Source organism: Triturus cristatus, chromosome 12 (genome assembly GCF_964204655.1).
Source record: "Triturus cristatus chromosome 12, aTriCri1.1, whole genome shotgun sequence".
NCBI lineage: Eukaryota > Metazoa > Chordata > Amphibia > Caudata > Salamandridae > Triturus > Triturus cristatus.
Window position 1 is genome coordinate 662,425,976 of NC_140595.1, and position 15,677 is coordinate 662,441,652.

The 15,677-nt window shown below is 42.8% G+C and overlaps 15 non-coding genes across 15 annotated transcripts; 11 read left to right on the plus strand and 4 right to left on the minus strand.

Annotated features, from left to right (window-relative positions):
- The first annotated feature begins 436 nt into the window (after positions 1 to 436).
- TRNAT-UGU (transfer RNA threonine (anticodon UGU)) lies at positions 437 to 508 on the plus strand. Its single transcript has one exon. It is a non-coding gene; the product is annotated as a tRNA-Thr (tRNA).
- Positions 509 to 2,176: 1,668 nt separating this feature from the next.
- TRNAS-GCU (transfer RNA serine (anticodon GCU)) lies at positions 2,177 to 2,258 on the plus strand. The gene has a single exon. It is a non-coding gene; the product is annotated as a tRNA-Ser (tRNA).
- Positions 2,259 to 2,847: 589 nt separating this feature from the next.
- TRNAT-UGU (transfer RNA threonine (anticodon UGU)) lies at positions 2,848 to 2,919 on the plus strand. The gene has a single exon. It is a non-coding gene; the product is annotated as a tRNA-Thr (tRNA).
- Positions 2,920 to 4,093: 1,174 nt separating this feature from the next.
- On the minus strand, positions 4,094 to 4,188 carry TRNAI-UAU (transfer RNA isoleucine (anticodon UAU)). The gene is made up of 2 exons: positions 4,151 to 4,188; positions 4,094 to 4,129 (listed from the first exon to the last, which is right to left on the minus strand). It is a non-coding gene; the product is annotated as a tRNA-Ile (tRNA).
- Positions 4,189 to 4,600: 412 nt separating this feature from the next.
- Positions 4,601 to 4,682, plus strand: TRNAS-GCU (transfer RNA serine (anticodon GCU)). Its single transcript has one exon. It is a non-coding gene; the product is annotated as a tRNA-Ser (tRNA).
- A 1,185-nt stretch (positions 4,683 to 5,867) lies between these two features.
- TRNAT-UGU (transfer RNA threonine (anticodon UGU)) lies at positions 5,868 to 5,939 on the plus strand. The gene has a single exon. It is a non-coding gene; the product is annotated as a tRNA-Thr (tRNA).
- Positions 5,940 to 7,099: 1,160 nt separating this feature from the next.
- On the minus strand, positions 7,100 to 7,194 carry TRNAI-UAU (transfer RNA isoleucine (anticodon UAU)). The gene is made up of 2 exons: positions 7,157 to 7,194; positions 7,100 to 7,135 (listed from the first exon to the last, which is right to left on the minus strand). It is a non-coding gene; the product is annotated as a tRNA-Ile (tRNA).
- A 412-nt stretch (positions 7,195 to 7,606) lies between these two features.
- Positions 7,607 to 7,688, plus strand: TRNAS-GCU (transfer RNA serine (anticodon GCU)). Its single transcript has one exon. It is a non-coding gene; the product is annotated as a tRNA-Ser (tRNA).
- Positions 7,689 to 8,873: 1,185 nt separating this feature from the next.
- TRNAT-UGU (transfer RNA threonine (anticodon UGU)) lies at positions 8,874 to 8,945 on the plus strand. The gene has a single exon. It is a non-coding gene; the product is annotated as a tRNA-Thr (tRNA).
- Positions 8,946 to 10,105: 1,160 nt separating this feature from the next.
- TRNAI-UAU (transfer RNA isoleucine (anticodon UAU)) lies at positions 10,106 to 10,200 on the minus strand. Its single transcript has 2 exons — positions 10,163 to 10,200; positions 10,106 to 10,141 (listed from the first exon to the last, which is right to left on the minus strand). It is a non-coding gene; the product is annotated as a tRNA-Ile (tRNA).
- A 412-nt stretch (positions 10,201 to 10,612) lies between these two features.
- TRNAS-GCU (transfer RNA serine (anticodon GCU)) lies at positions 10,613 to 10,694 on the plus strand. The gene has a single exon. It is a non-coding gene; the product is annotated as a tRNA-Ser (tRNA).
- Positions 10,695 to 11,879: 1,185 nt separating this feature from the next.
- TRNAT-UGU (transfer RNA threonine (anticodon UGU)) lies at positions 11,880 to 11,951 on the plus strand. Its single transcript has one exon. It is a non-coding gene; the product is annotated as a tRNA-Thr (tRNA).
- Positions 11,952 to 13,111: 1,160 nt separating this feature from the next.
- TRNAI-UAU (transfer RNA isoleucine (anticodon UAU)) lies at positions 13,112 to 13,206 on the minus strand. The gene is made up of 2 exons: positions 13,169 to 13,206; positions 13,112 to 13,147 (listed from the first exon to the last, which is right to left on the minus strand). It is a non-coding gene; the product is annotated as a tRNA-Ile (tRNA).
- Positions 13,207 to 13,618: 412 nt separating this feature from the next.
- Positions 13,619 to 13,700, plus strand: TRNAS-GCU (transfer RNA serine (anticodon GCU)). The gene has a single exon. It is a non-coding gene; the product is annotated as a tRNA-Ser (tRNA).
- Positions 13,701 to 14,885: 1,185 nt separating this feature from the next.
- On the plus strand, positions 14,886 to 14,957 carry TRNAT-UGU (transfer RNA threonine (anticodon UGU)). Its single transcript has one exon. It is a non-coding gene; the product is annotated as a tRNA-Thr (tRNA).
- The last annotated feature ends 720 nt before the right edge of the window (positions 14,958 to 15,677 follow it).

The window sequence follows — 15,677 nt, forward strand, 5'->3', positions numbered from 1 at the left end:
GCGCGAACTTCGCAAACTACGCGAGCGTAGCGTAGTGCTTCGCCCAGGCCTACTTATTAACCAGTTTGGATAAATAGATTGATAAGAAAGCAGCTCTTACTCCTAAAGTTTAGGCCGTCTCAAATGAATGACTGTTAACATATGTCTGCCCCACAGAGACAGATCACTTCTAATAAGTGGGTTCTCTATATGTCACTGATTGCAGACATACTAACTAGAGCTATCGGTATGGTCTTGAATGCGAAAACTCTTATTTTCTCATATGAAAATGTAGTTTTTCATACTTCCAAAAAAAGTGCCTTAAGCATGGTCTTCAATGTGTGCGCGCACGTGGACATTCATATGCAACTACGTTTCCATACAGAGTCTCAAAATCATAGATATATTCATACCTCAGTAAGAATACATGTTGCAATTTACATCCTGCGTGCAGACTGGCCTTGTAGCTCAGTGGCAGAGCACTGGTCTTGTAAACCAGGGGTCATGAGTTCAAGCCTCATCAGGGCCTTTTTACATGAGTCTTTCTGTATGTTGTTTTCAAGTCATTCTTCCCGGAAGTCACACCTTGCTTTAGGATTGCTTATTGCCAAGCTTCCCTTTCCTGCTTTCATATTATCAAGAAAATATCATGAAGATCATTGAATTATAAATTATTGCCTCACCACTTCCGATCGCCTGACGAACGCCTGACAAACGCCATTCTCACCCTGCCGGGCAAAGCCAAATAAGCCATGCATATTTACAGTTCCTTTGAAAGGCAGAGCGAGGACTAGGACCTCTGTTCCGACTGAATCTGCATCCACAGAAAGGATGTTATAAGGCCCTACAAATTTCACCAAGGAGATGTGAAAGTCTTCCCCCATAAAATACTTTTTTTCCCAGATCCCCCGGCTCTTAGGCAAATGAGGTTACTCCTCAAAACCCCACCCCCACTCACCATAAATATCCTTCTCTCCTGCTGTCCATTCAAATGATACAAGGTATCTTGTACATAGAGAGAAAGGGAGAATAGGCAGACTTGCTTCAAAGATTTGGTGACCTTGGATGGGTGGGTTGAATGAAGAAGTGAACCTGGTTTCTGGGAAAGGAGTATCGAGATGAAGATGAGGAAAAGTGAACATGGACCACATTCATATGTTAGAGAAATACATTTAATAGGTTGAATGGTTTTGAAAAGTGAACTTCGAGCAGTAATTGTTGGTTTTTAAACTGCAAAGAAATTAAAAATTAATGTGGGATTGGAGGCACACTCTGAGCAGAAAAGCACCATAAGCTGCTATGGTGCAACTCAAGATGGTGAATAGAACCTTTAATATGATGATGCTCTTCTTTTGCTAGTTTTTTCGAGTCACCTTTTATTGTAAGTAGCTGATACAGCATTTTTTGCAGCTCTTCAGTTTATGGTTATCATGTGAGAACACTGTTTTCATCATATTTATTATTCTACAAATGTATTTTTAAATGCACTGATGTGGTGTTTGCATGAAATGCAAGATGGCACATCATGGAATGTTTAAACTGAGCATCGCGGAGGATATGTGATATTTGGCACCCAGAGGAGTAGGACACGTAGATCCTATAAGAAGTAAAGACTCTCTAGCAAGGGCCGTCCATACTCTGAGTTTAAACTTTACTTTTTGTGAAATGGTTTATGAAAATCAACACAGCTGCTACAGGTGAGGCTCGAACTCACAACCTCGGCATGGCTCAGTGCAAGTACTGCTGTATAAGTACCGCGCGCTAACCTATTGCGTAAACTGGAGCTCTCTCTTTTCACATCTCCCCAGGTGAGCCATCTACAGCTGACCAAGTAGATGACAGACACTGCTCCATCATTCACTGTGCAAGATCGACTCACATGCTAGCATGTTATCATGACTATTAAAAATACAGTCCAAACGGAATAGATTCTATAATTGTCCTATAACATATGCTCTGTCTATTCAAAACCCCATAGAATTATATCTTGACAGTTCTGACAAAGTCTAGGGGAATCTTATGAATATTTGTAATTAGCACATAGTAAGAATTTCCCAAAAATGAAATGTAGGTCCCTGATTGGGGGAAGACGTGGAATGTGAGATCTTGCCTCAGCTGTTTTTTTCTTTTTTAGGTACAGTATATTGACACTTCAGTACCTTTTGTGAAGCAAGGTTTCAGATGGGGCTGTAGGGCAGACGAGGTGGCCGAGTGGTTAAGGCGATGGACTGCTAATCCATTGTGCTCTGCACGCGTGGGTTCGAATCCCACCTTCGTCGGAAAGCCATCAGAGTCTCTTTTGATGGCCAGCATTTCTTGTAGTATAATTACACTCTCTTTCAAGACAGAGCCAGGATCCACTAGATGGGATCATCTGACTGTTCCATTTTAACAAATATGTCAAATAAAGTGAAGTATTTTGTGCGTAATAGAAATTAGATCTTTCATGGAGTTTCCAGAGGATTGCCTTTCACTCACTCCTGGCTTATTAACCAGTTTGGATAAATAGATTGATAAGAAAGCAGCTCTTACTCCTAAAGTTTAGGCCTTCTCAAATGAATGACTGTTAACATATGTCTGCCCCACAGAGACAGATCACTTCTAATAAGTGGGTTCTCTATATGTCACTGATTGCAGACATACTAACTAGAGCTATCGGTATGGTCTTGAATGCGAAAACTCTTATTTTCTCATATGAAAATGTAGTTTTTCATACTTCCAAAAAAAGTGCCTTAAGCATGGTCTTCAATGTGTGCGCGCACGTGGACATTCATATGCAACTACGTTTCCATACAGAGTCTCAAAATCATAGATATATTCATACCTCAGTAAGAATACATGTTGCAATTTACATCCTGCGTGCAGACTGGCCTTGTAGCTCAGTGGCAGAGCACTGGTCTTGTAAACCAGGGGTCATGAGTTCAAGCCTCATCAGGGCCTTTTTACATGAGTCTTTCTGTATGTTGTTTTCAAGTCATTCTTCCCTGGAGTCACACCTTGCTTTAGGATTGCTTATTGCCAAGCTTCCCTTTCCTGCTTTCATATTATCAAGAAAATATCATGAAGATCATTGAATTATACATTATTGCCTCACCCCTTCCGATCGCCTGACGAACGCCTGACAAACGCCATTCTCACCCTGCCGGGCAAGCCCTGCCGGGCAAAGCCAAATAAGCCATGCATATTTACAGTTCCTTTGAAAGGCAGAGCGAGGACTAGGACCTCTGTTCCGACTGAATCTGCATCCACAGAAAGGATGTTATAAGGCCCTACAAATTTCACCAAGGAGATGTGAAAGTCTTCCCCCATAAAATACTTTTTTTCCCAGATACCCCGGCTCTTAGGCAAATGAGGTTACTCCTCAAAACCCCACCCCCACTCACCATAAATATCCTTCTCTCCTGCTGTCCATTCAAATGATACAAGGTATCTTGTACATAGAGAGAAAGGGAGAATAGGCAGACTTGCTTCAAAGATTTGGTGACCTTGGAAGGGTGGGTTGAATGAAGAAGTGAACCTGGTTTCTGGGAAAGGAGTATCGAGATGAAGATGAGGAAAAGTGAACATGGACCACATTCATAGGTTAGAGAAATACATTTAATAGGTTGAATGGTTTTGAAAAGTGAACTTCGAGCAGTAATTGTTGGTTTTTAAACTGCAAAGAAATTAAAAATGAATGTGGGATTGGAGGCACACTCTGAGCAGAAAAGCACCATAAGCTGCTATGGTGCAACTCAAGATGGTGAATAGAACCTTTAATATGATGATGCTCTTCTTTTGCTAGTTTTTTCGAGTCACCTTTTATTGTAAGTAGCTGATACAGCATTTTTTGCACCTCTTCAGTTTATGGTTATCATGTGAGAACACAGTTTTCATCATATTTATTATTCTACAAATGTATTTTTAAATGCACTGATGTGGTGTTTGCATGAAATGCAAGATGGCACATCATGGAATGTTTAAACTGAGCATCGCGGAGGATATGTGATATTTGGCACCCAGAGGAGTAGGACACGTAGATCCTATAAGAAGTAAAGACTCTCTAGCAAGGGCCGTCCATACTCTGAGTTTAAACTTTACTTTTTGTGAAATGGTTTATGAAAAACAACACGGCTGCTCCAGGTGAGGCTCGAACTCACAACCTCGGCATGGCTCAGTGCAAGTACTGCTGTATAAGTACCGCGCGCTAACCGATTGCGCCACTGGAGCTCTCTCTTTTCACATCTCCCCAGGTGAGCCATCTACAGCTGACCAAGTAGATGACAGACACTGCTCCATCATTCACTGTGCAAGATCGACTCACATGCTAGCATGTTATCATGACTATTAAAAATACAGTCCAAACGGAATAGATTCTATAATTGTCCTATAACATATGCTCTGTCTATTCAAAACCCCATAGAATTATATCTTGACAGTTCTGACAAAGTCTAGGGGAATCTTATGAATATTTGTAATTAGCACATAGTAAGAATTTCCCAAAAATGAAATGTAGGTCCCTGATTGGGGGAAGACGTGGAATGTGAGATCTTGCCTCAGCTGTTTTTTTCTTTTTTAGGTACAGTATATTGACACTTCAGTACCTTTTGTGAAGCAAGGTTTCAGATGGGGCTGTAGGGCAGACGAGGTGGCCGAGTGGTTAAGGCGATGGACTGCTAATCCATTGTGCTCTGCACGCGTGGGTTCGAATCCCACCTTCGTCGGAAAGCCATCAGAGTCTCTTTTGATGGCCAGCATTTCTTGTAGTATAATTACACTCTCTTTCAAGACAGAGCCAGGATCCGCTAGATGGGATCATCTGACTGTTCCATTTTAACAAATATGTCAAATAAAGTGAAGTATTTTGTGCGTAATAGAAATTAGATCTTTCATGGAGTTTCCAGAGGATTGCCTTTCACTCACTCCTGGCTTATTAATAAGGGTGGGCGTAGTTCGCGAAGTAGCACTTCGCGAAGCTACGCAAAGTGAAGTTCGCACTACGCGAGCTACGCGTAGCACTTCGCGAACTGCGAAGTAACATGTTCGCACTGTGCAAGATGTTGTTTTCAATGATTGCACAGTGCGGACAAGCAACCGGCACTGTGCAATCATTGAAAATGGCATCTTGCACAGTGCGAGCTGTAGTTTTCTGCTGCTCGAGTAGATTTTTACTCGAGCTGCAGCTTTCTCAACGCGAACTGGTAGTTTCTCATCGCGAGCGGTCGCGAGCATACGCGACCCCTCGCAATGAGAAACCTGACCTTCTCGCGTTGGGAATCTCGCCGGGAGGTTTATTTTCCATGCTCGCGATCGCGAACAAGGAAAAAGTCTCGCCAGGATGTCATTTTGCTTGCTCGCGGTCGCCAACTTGACATTGAGGACCGCGAGCAAGCAAAAAATGACCGCAGCACTACGCAACACTATGCTACGCGTGTTCGCACTGTGCTACGTGCAGTTCGCGTAGTGCGAAGTAGCGCGAACTTCGCAAACTACGCGAGCGTAGCGTAGTGCTTCGCCCAGGCCTACTTATTAACCAGTTTGGATAAATAGATTGATAAGAAAGCAGCTCTTACTCCTAAAGTTTAGGCCGTCTCAAATGAATGACTGTTAACATATGTCTGCCCCACAGAGACAGATCACTTCTAATAAGTGGGTTCTCTATATGTCACTGATTGCAGACATACTAACTAGAGCTATCGGTATGGTCTTGAATGCGAAAACTCTTATTTTCTCATATGAAAATGTAGTTTTTCATACTTCCAAAAAAAGTGCCTTAAGCATGGTCTTCAATGTGTGCGCGCACGTGGACATTCATATGCAACTACGTTTCCATACAGAGTCTCAAAATCATAGATATATTCATACCTCAGTAAGAATACATGTTGCAATTTACATCCTGCGTGCAGACTGGCCTTGTAGCTCAGTGGCAGAGCACTGGTCTTGTAAACCAGGGGTCATGAGTTCAAGCCTCATCAGGGCCTTTTTACATGAGTCTTTCTGTATGTTGTTTTCAAGTCATTCTTCCCGGAAGTCACACCTTGCTTTAGGATTGCTTATTGCCAAGCTTCCCTTTCCTGCTTTCATATTATCAAGAAAATATCATGAAGATCATTGAATTATAAATTATTGCCTCACCACTTCCGATCGCCTGACGAACGCCTGACAAACGCCATTCTCACCCTGCCGGGCAAAGCCAAATAAGCCATGCATATTTACAGTTCCTTTGAAAGGCAGAGCTAGGACTAGGACCTCTGTTCCGACTGAATCTGCATCCACAGAAAGGATGTTATAAGGCCCTACAAATTTCACCAAGGAGATGTGAAAGTCTTCCCCCATAAAATACTTTTTTTCCCAGATACCCCGGCTCTTAGGCAAATGAGGTTACTCCTCAAAACCCCACCCCCACTCACCATAAATATCCTTCTCTCCTGCTGTCCATTCAAATGATACAAGGTATCTTGTACATAGAGAGAAAGGGAGAATAGGCAGACTTGCTTCAAAGATTTGGTGACTTTGGATGGGTGGGTTGAATGAAGAAGTGAACCTGGTTTCTGGGAAAGGAGTATCGAGATGAAGATGAGGAAAAGTGAACATGGACCACATTCATAGGTTAGAGAAATACATTTAATAGGTTGAATGGTTTTGAAAAGTGAACTTCGAGCAGTAATTGTTGGTTTTTAAACTGCAAAGAAATTAAAAATGAATGTGGGATTGGAGGCACACTCTGAACAGAAAAGCACCATAAGCTGCTATGGTGCAACTCAAGATGGTGAATAGAACCTTTAATATGATGATGCTCTTCTTTTGCTAGTTTTTTCGAGTCACCTTTTATTGTAAGTAGCTGATACAGCATTTTTTGCAGCTCTTCAGTTTATGGTTATCATGTGAGAACACAGTTTTCATCATATTTATTATTCTACAAATGTATTTTTAAATGCACTGATGTGGTGTTTGCATGAAATGCAAGATGGCACATCATGGAATGTTCAAACTGAGCATCGCGGAGGATATGTGATATTTGGCACCCAGAGGAGTAGGACACGTAGATCCTATAAGAAGTAAAGACTCTCTAGCAAGGGCCGTCCATACTCTGAGTTTAAACTTTACTTTTTGTGAAATGGTTTATGAAAAACAACACGGCTGCTCCAGGTGAGGCTCGAACTCACAACCTCGGCATGGCTCAGTGCAAGTACTGCTGTATAAGTACCGCGCGCTAACCGATTGCGCCACTGGAGCTCTCTCTTTTCACATCTCCCCAGGTGAGCCATCTACAGCTGACCAAGTAGATGACAGACACTGCTCCATCATTCACTGTGCAAGATCGACTCACATGCTAGCATGTTATCATGACTATTAAAAATACAGTCCAAACGGAATAGATTCTATAATTGTCCTATAACATATGCTCTGTCTATTCAAAACCCCATAGAATTATATCTTGACAGTTCTGACAAAGTCTAGGGGAATCTTATGAATATTTGTAATTAGCACATAGTAAGAATTTCCCAAAAATGAAATGTAGGTCCCTGATTGGGGGAAGACGTGGAATGTGAGATCTTGCCTCAGCTGTTTTTTTCTTTTTTAGGTACAGTATATTGACACTTCAGTACCTTTTGTGAAGCAAGGTTTCAGATGGGGCTGTAGGGCAGACGAGGTGGCCGAGTGGTTAAGGCGATGGACTGCTAATCCATTGTGCTCTGCACGCGTGGGTTCGAATCCCACCTTCGTCGGAAAGCCATCAGAGTCTCTTTTGATGGCCAGCATTTCTTGTAGTATAATTACACTCTCTTTCAAGACAGAGCCAGGATCCGCTAGATGGGATCATCTGACTGTTCCATTTTAACAAATATGTCAAATAAAGTGAAGTATTTTGTGCGTAATAGAAATTAGATCTTTCATGGAGTTTCCAGAGGATTGCCTTTCACTCACTCCTGGCTTATTAATAAGGGTGGGCGTAGTTCGCGAAGTAGCACTTCGCGAAGCTACGCAAAGTGAAGTTCGCACTACGCGAGCTACGCGTAGCACTTCGCGAACTGCGAAGTAACATGTTCGCACTGTGCAAGATGTTGTTTTCAATGATTGCACAGTGCGGACAAGCAACCGGCACTGTGCAATCATTGAAAATGGCATCTTGCACAGTGCGAGCTGTAGTTTTCTGCTGCTCGAGTAGATTTTTACTCGAGCTGCAGCTTTCTCAACGCGAACTGGTAGTTTCTCATCGCGAGCGGTCGCGAGCATACGCGACCCCTCGCAATGAGAAACCTGACCTTCTCGCGTTGGGAATCTCGCCGGGAGGTTTATTTTCCATGCTCGCGATCGCGAACAAGGAAAAAGTCTCGCCAGGATGTCATTTTGCTTGCTCGCGGTCGCCAACTTGACATTGAGGACCGCGAGCAAGCAAAAAATGACCGCAGCACTACGCAACACTATGCTACGCGTGTTCGCACTGTGCTACGTGCAGTTCGCGTAGTGCGAAGTAGCGCGAACTTCGCAAACTACGCGAGCGTAGCGTAGTGCTTCGCCCAGGCCTACTTATTAACCAGTTTGGATAAATAGATTGATAAGAAAGCAGCTCTTACTCCTAAAGTTTAGGCCGTCTCAAATGAATGACTGTTAACATATGTCTGCCCCACAGAGACAGATCACTTCTAATAAGTGGGTTCTCTATATGTCACTGATTGCAGACATACTAACTAGAGCTATCGGTATGGTCTTGAATGCGAAAACTCTTATTTTCTCATATGAAAATGTAGTTTTTCATACTTCCAAAAAAAGTGCCTTAAGCATGGTCTTCAATGTGTGCGCGCACGTGGACATTCATATGCAACTACGTTTCCATACAGAGTCTCAAAATCATAGATATATTCATACCTCAGTAAGAATACATGTTGCAATTTACATCCTGCGTGCAGACTGGCCTTGTAGCTCAGTGGCAGAGCACTGGTCTTGTAAACCAGGGGTCATGAGTTCAAGCCTCATCAGGGCCTTTTTACATGAGTCTTTCTGTATGTTGTTTTCAAGTCATTCTTCCCGGAAGTCACACCTTGCTTTAGGATTGCTTATTGCCAAGCTTCCCTTTCCTGCTTTCATATTATCAAGAAAATATCATGAAGATCATTGAATTATAAATTATTGCCTCACCACTTCCGATCGCCTGACGAACGCCTGACAAACGCCATTCTCACCCTGCCGGGCAAAGCCAAATAAGCCATGCATATTTACAGTTCCTTTGAAAGGCAGAGCTAGGACTAGGACCTCTGTTCCGACTGAATCTGCATCCACAGAAAGGATGTTATAAGGCCCTACAAATTTCACCAAGGAGATGTGAAAGTCTTCCCCCATAAAATACTTTTTTTCCCAGATACCCCGGCTCTTAGGCAAATGAGGTTACTCCTCAAAACCCCACCCCCACTCACCATAAATATCCTTCTCTCCTGCTGTCCATTCAAATGATACAAGGTATCTTGTACATAGAGAGAAAGGGAGAATAGGCAGACTTGCTTCAAAGATTTGGTGACTTTGGATGGGTGGGTTGAATGAAGAAGTGAACCTGGTTTCTGGGAAAGGAGTATCGAGATGAAGATGAGGAAAAGTGAACATGGACCACATTCATAGGTTAGAGAAATACATTTAATAGGTTGAATGGTTTTGAAAAGTGAACTTCGAGCAGTAATTGTTGGTTTTTAAACTGCAAAGAAATTAAAAATGAATGTGGGATTGGAGGCACACTCTGAACAGAAAAGCACCATAAGCTGCTATGGTGCAACTCAAGATGGTGAATAGAACCTTTAATATGATGATGCTCTTCTTTTGCTAGTTTTTTCGAGTCACCTTTTATTGTAAGTAGCTGATACAGCATTTTTTGCAGCTCTTCAGTTTATGGTTATCATGTGAGAACACAGTTTTCATCATATTTATTATTCTACAAATGTATTTTTAAATGCACTGATGTGGTGTTTGCATGAAATGCAAGATGGCACATCATGGAATGTTTAAACTGAGCATCGCGGAGGATATGTGATATTTGGCACCCAGAGGAGTAGGACACGTAGATCCTATAAGAAGTAAAGACTCTCTAGCAAGGGCCGTCCATACTCTGAGTTTAAACTTTACTTTTTGTGAAATGGTTTATGAAAAACAACACGGCTGCTCCAGGTGAGGCTCGAACTCACAACCTCGGCATGGCTCAGTGCAAGTACTGCTGTATAAGTACCGCGCGCTAACCGATTGCGCCACTGGAGCTCTCTCTTTTCACATCTCCCCAGGTGAGCCATCTACAGCTGACCAAGTAGATGACAGACACTGCTCCATCATTCACTGTGCAAGATCGACTCACATGCTAGCATGTTATCATGACTATTAAAAATACAGTCCAAACGGAATAGATTATATAATTGTCCTATAACATATGCTCTGTCTATTCAAAACCCCATAGAATTATATCTTGACAGTTCTGACAAAGTCTAGGGGAATCTTATGAATATTTGTAATTAGCACATAGTAAGAATTTCCCAAAAATGAAATGTAGGTCCCTGATTGGGGGAAGACGTGGAATGTGAGATCTTGCCTCAGCTGTTTTTTTCTTTTTTAGGTACAGTATATTGATACTTCAGTACCTTTTGTGAAGCAAGGTTTCAGATGGGGCTGTAGGGCAGACGAGGTGGCCGAGTGGTTAAGGCGATGGACTGCTAATCCATTGTGCTCTGCACGCGTGGGTTCGAATCCCACCTTCGTCGGAAAGCCATCAGAGTCTCTTTTGATGGCCAGCATTTCTTGTAGTATAATTACACTCTCTTTCAAGACAGAGCCAGGATCCGCTAGATGGGATCATCTGACTGTTCCATTTTAACAAATATGTCAAATAAAGTGAAGTATTTTGTGCGTAATAGAAATTAGATCTTTCATGGAGTTTCCAGAGGATTGCCTTTCACTCACTCCTGGCTTATTAATAAGGGTGGGCGTAGTTCGCGAAGTAGCACTTCGCGAAGCTACGCAAAGTGAAGTTCGCACTACGCGAGCTACGCGTAGCACTTCGCGAACTGCGAAGTAACATGTTCGCACTGTGCAAGATGTTGTTTTCAATGATTGCACAGTGCGGACAAGCAACCGGCACTGTGCAATCATTGAAAATGGCATCTTGCACAGTGCGAGCTGTAGTTTTCTGCTGCTCGAGTAGATTTTTACTCGAGCTGCAGCTTTCTCAACGCGAACTGGTAGTTTCTCATCGCGAGCGGTCGCGAGCATACGCGACCCCTCGCAATGAGAAACCTGACCTTCTCGCGTTGGGAATCTCGCCGGGAGGTTTATTTTCCATGCTCGCGATCGCGAACAAGGAAAAAGTCTCGCCAGGATGTCATTTTGCTTGCTCGCGGTCGCCAACTTGACATTGAGGACCGCGAGCAAGCAAAAAATGACCGCAGCACTACGCAACACTATGCTACGCGTGTTCGCACTGTGCTACGTGCAGTTCGCGTAGTGCGAAGTAGCGCGAACTTCGCAAACTACGCGAGCGTAGCGTAGTGCTTCGCCCAGGCCTACTTATTAACCAGTTTGGATAAATAGATTGATAAGAAAGCAGCTCTTACTCCTAAAGTTTAGGCCGTCTCAAATGAATGACTGTTAACATATGTCTGCCCCACAGAGACAGATCACTTCTAATAAGTGGGTTCTCTATATGTCACTGATTGCAGACATACTAACTAGAGCTATCGGTATGGTCTTGAATGCGAAAACTCTTATTTTCTCATATGAAAATGTAGTTTTTCATACTTCCAAAAAAAGTGCCTTAAGCATGGTCTTCAATGTGTGCGCGCACGTGGACATTCATATGCAACTACGTTTCCATACAGAGTCTCAAAATCATAGATATATTCATACCTCAGTAAGAATACATGTTGCAATTTACATCCTGCGTGCAGACTGGCCTTGTAGCTCAGTGGCAGAGCACTGGTCTTGTAAACCAGGGGTCATGAGTTCAAGCCTCATCAGGGCCTTTTTACATGAGTCTTTCTGTATGTTGTTTTCAAGTCATTCTTCCCGGAAGTCACACCTTGCTTTAGGATTGCTTATTGCCAAGCTTCCCTTTCCTGCTTTCATATTATCAAGAAAATATCATGAAGATCATTGAATTATAAATTATTGCCTCACCACTTCCGATCGCCTGACGAACGCCTGACAAACGCCATTCTCACCCTGCCGGGCAAAGCCAAATAAGCCATGCATATTTACAGTTCCTTTGAAAGGCAGAGCTAGGACTAGGACCTCTGTTCCGACTGAATCTGCATCCACAGAAAGGATGTTATAAGGCCCTACAAATTTCACCAAGGAGATGTGAAAGTCTTCCCCCATAAAATACTTTTTTTCCCAGATACCCCGGCTCTTAGGCAAATGAGGTTACTCCTCAAAACCCCACCCCCACTCACCATAAATATCCTTCTCTCCTGCTGTCCATTCAAATGATACAAGGTATCTTGTACATAGAGAGAAAGGGAGAATAGGCAGACTTGCTTCAAAGATTTGGTGACTTTGGATGGGTGGGTTGAATGAAGAAGTGAACCTGGTTTCTGGGAAAGGAGTATCGAGATGAAGATGAGGAAAAGTGAACATGGACCACATTCATAGGTTAGAGAAATACATTTAATAGGTTGAATGGTTTTGAAAAGTGAACTTCGAGCAGTAATTGTTGGTTTTTAAACTGCAAAGAAATTAAAAATGAATGTGGGATTGGAGGCACACTCTGAACAGAAAAGCACCATAAGCTGCTATGGTGCAACTCAAGATGGTGAATAGAACCTTTAATATGATGATGCTCTTCTTTTGCTAGTTTTTTCGAGTCACCTTTTATTGTAAGTAGCTGATACAGCATTTTTTGCAGCTCTTCAGTTTATGGTTATCATGTGAGAACACAGTTTTCATCATATTTATTATTCTACAAATGTATTTTTAAATGCACTGATGTGGTGTTTGCATGAAATGCAAGATGGCACATCATGGAATGTTTAAACTGAGCATCGCGGAGGATATGTGATATTTGGCACCCAGAGGAGTAGGACACGTAGATCCTATAAGAAGTAAAGACTCTCTAGCAAGGGCCGTCCATACTCTGAGTTTAAACTTTACTTTTTGTGAAATGGTTTATGAAAAACAACACGGCTGCTCCAGGTGAGGCTCGAACTCACAACCTCGGCATGGCTCAGTGCAAGTACTGCTGTATAAGTACCGCGCGCTAACCGATTGCGCCACTGGAGCTCTCTCTTTTCACATCTCCCCAGGTGAGCCATCTACAGCTGACCAAGTAGATGACAGACACTGCTCCATCATTCACTGTGCAAGATCGACTCACATGCTAGCATGTTATCATGACTATTAAAAATACAGTCCAAACGGAATAGATTCTATAATTGTCCTATAACATATGCTCTGTCTATTCAAAACCCCATAGAATTATATCTTGACAGTTCTGACAAAGTCTAGGGGAATCTTATGAATATTTGTAATTAGCACATAGTAAGAATTTCCCAAAAATGAAATGTAGGTCCCTGATTGGGGGAAGACGTGGAATGTGAGATCTTGCCTCAGCTGTTTTTTTCTTTTTTAGGTACAGTATATTGACACTTCAGTACCTTTTGTGAAGCAAGGTTTCAGATGGGGCTGTAGGGCAGACGAGGTGGCCGAGTGGTTAAGGCGATGGACTGCTAATCCATTGTGCTCTGCACGCGTGGGTTCGAATCCCACCTTCGTCGGAAAGCCATCAGAGTCTCTTTTGATGGCCAGCATTTCTTGTAGTATAATTACACTCTCTTTCAAGACAGAGCCAGGATCCGCTAGATGGGATCATCTGACTGTTCCATTTTAACAAATATGTCAAATAAAGTGAAGTATTTTGTGCGTAATAGAAATTAGATCTTTCATGGAGTTTCCAGAGGATTGCCTTTCACTCACTCCTGGCTTATTAATAAGGGTGGGCGTAGTTCGCGAAGTAGCACTTCGCGAAGCTACGCAAAGTGAAGTTCGCACTACGCGAGCTACGCGTAGCACTTCGCGAACTGCGAAGTAACATGTTCGCACTGTGCAAGATGTTGTTTTCAATGATTGCACAGTGCGGACAAGCAACCGGCACTGTGCAATCATTGAAAATGGCATCTTGCACAGTGCGAGCTGTAGTTTTCTGCTGCTCGAGTAGATTTTTACTCGAGCTGCAGCTTTCTCAACGCGAACTGGTAGTTTCTCATCGCGAGCGGTCGCGAGCATACGCGACCCCTCGCAATGAGAAACCTGACCTTCTCGCGTTGGGAATCTCGCCGGGAGGTTTATTTTCCATGCTCGCGATCGCGAACAAGGAAAAAGTCTCGCCAGGATGTCATTTTGCTTGCTCGCGGTCGCCAACTTGACATTGAGGACCGCGAGCAAGCAAAAAATGACCGCAGCACTACGCAACACTATGCTACGCGTGTTCGCACTGTGCTACGTGCAGTTCGCGTAGTGCGAAGTAGCGCGAACTTCGCAAACTACGCGAGCGTAGCGTAGTGCTTCGCCCAGGCCTACTTATTAACCAGTTTGGATAAATAGATTGATAAGAAAGCAGCTCTTACTCCTAAAGTTTAGGCCGTCTCAAATGAATGACTGTTAACATATGTCTGCCCCACAGAGACAGATCACTTCTAATAAGTGGGTTCTCTATATGTCACTGATTGCAGACATACTAACTAGAGCTATCGGTATGGTCTTGAATGCGAAAACTCTTATTTTCTCATATGAAAATGTAGTTTTTCATACTTCCAAAAAAAGTGCCTTAAGCATGGTCTTCAATGTGTGCGCGCACGTGGACATTCATATGCAACTACGTTTCCATACAGAGTCTCAAAATCATAGATATATTCATACCTCAGTAAGAATACATGTTGCAATTTACATCCTGCGTGCAGACTGGCCTTGTAGCTCAGTGGCAGAGCACTGGTCTTGTAAACCAGGGGTCATGAGTTCAAGCCTCATCAGGGCCTTTTTACATGAGTCTTTCTGTATGTTGTTTTCAAGTCATTCTTCCCGGAAGTCACACCTTGCTTTAGGATTGCTTATTGCCAAGCTTCCCTTTCCTGCTTTCATATTATCAAGAAAATATCATGAAGATCATTGAATTATAAATTATTGCCTCACCACTTCCGATCGCCTGACGAACGCCTGACAAACGCCATTCTCACCCTGCCGGGCAAAGCCAAATAAGCCATGCATATTTACAGTTCCTTTGAAAGGCAGAGCGAGGACTAGGACCTCTGTTCCGACTGAATCTGCATCCACAGAAAGGATGTTATAAGGCCCTACAAATTTCACCAAGGAGATGTGAAAGTCTTCCCCCATAAAATACTTTTTTTCCCAGATCCCCCGGCTCTTAGGCAAATGAGGTTACTCCTCAAAACCCCACCCCCACTCACCATAAATATCCTTCTCTCCTGCTGTCCATTCAAATGATACAAGGTATCTTGTACATAGAGAGAAAGGGAGAATAGGCAGACTTGCTTCAAAGATTTGGTGACCTTGGATGGGTGGGTTGAATGAAGAAGTGAACCTGCTTTCTGGGAAAGGAGTATCGAGATGAAGATGAGGAAAAGTGAACATGGACCACATTCATATGTTAGAGAAATACATTTAATAGGTTGAATGGTTTTGAAAAGTGAACTTCGAGCAGTAATTGTTGGTTTTTAAACTGCAAAGAAATTAAAAAT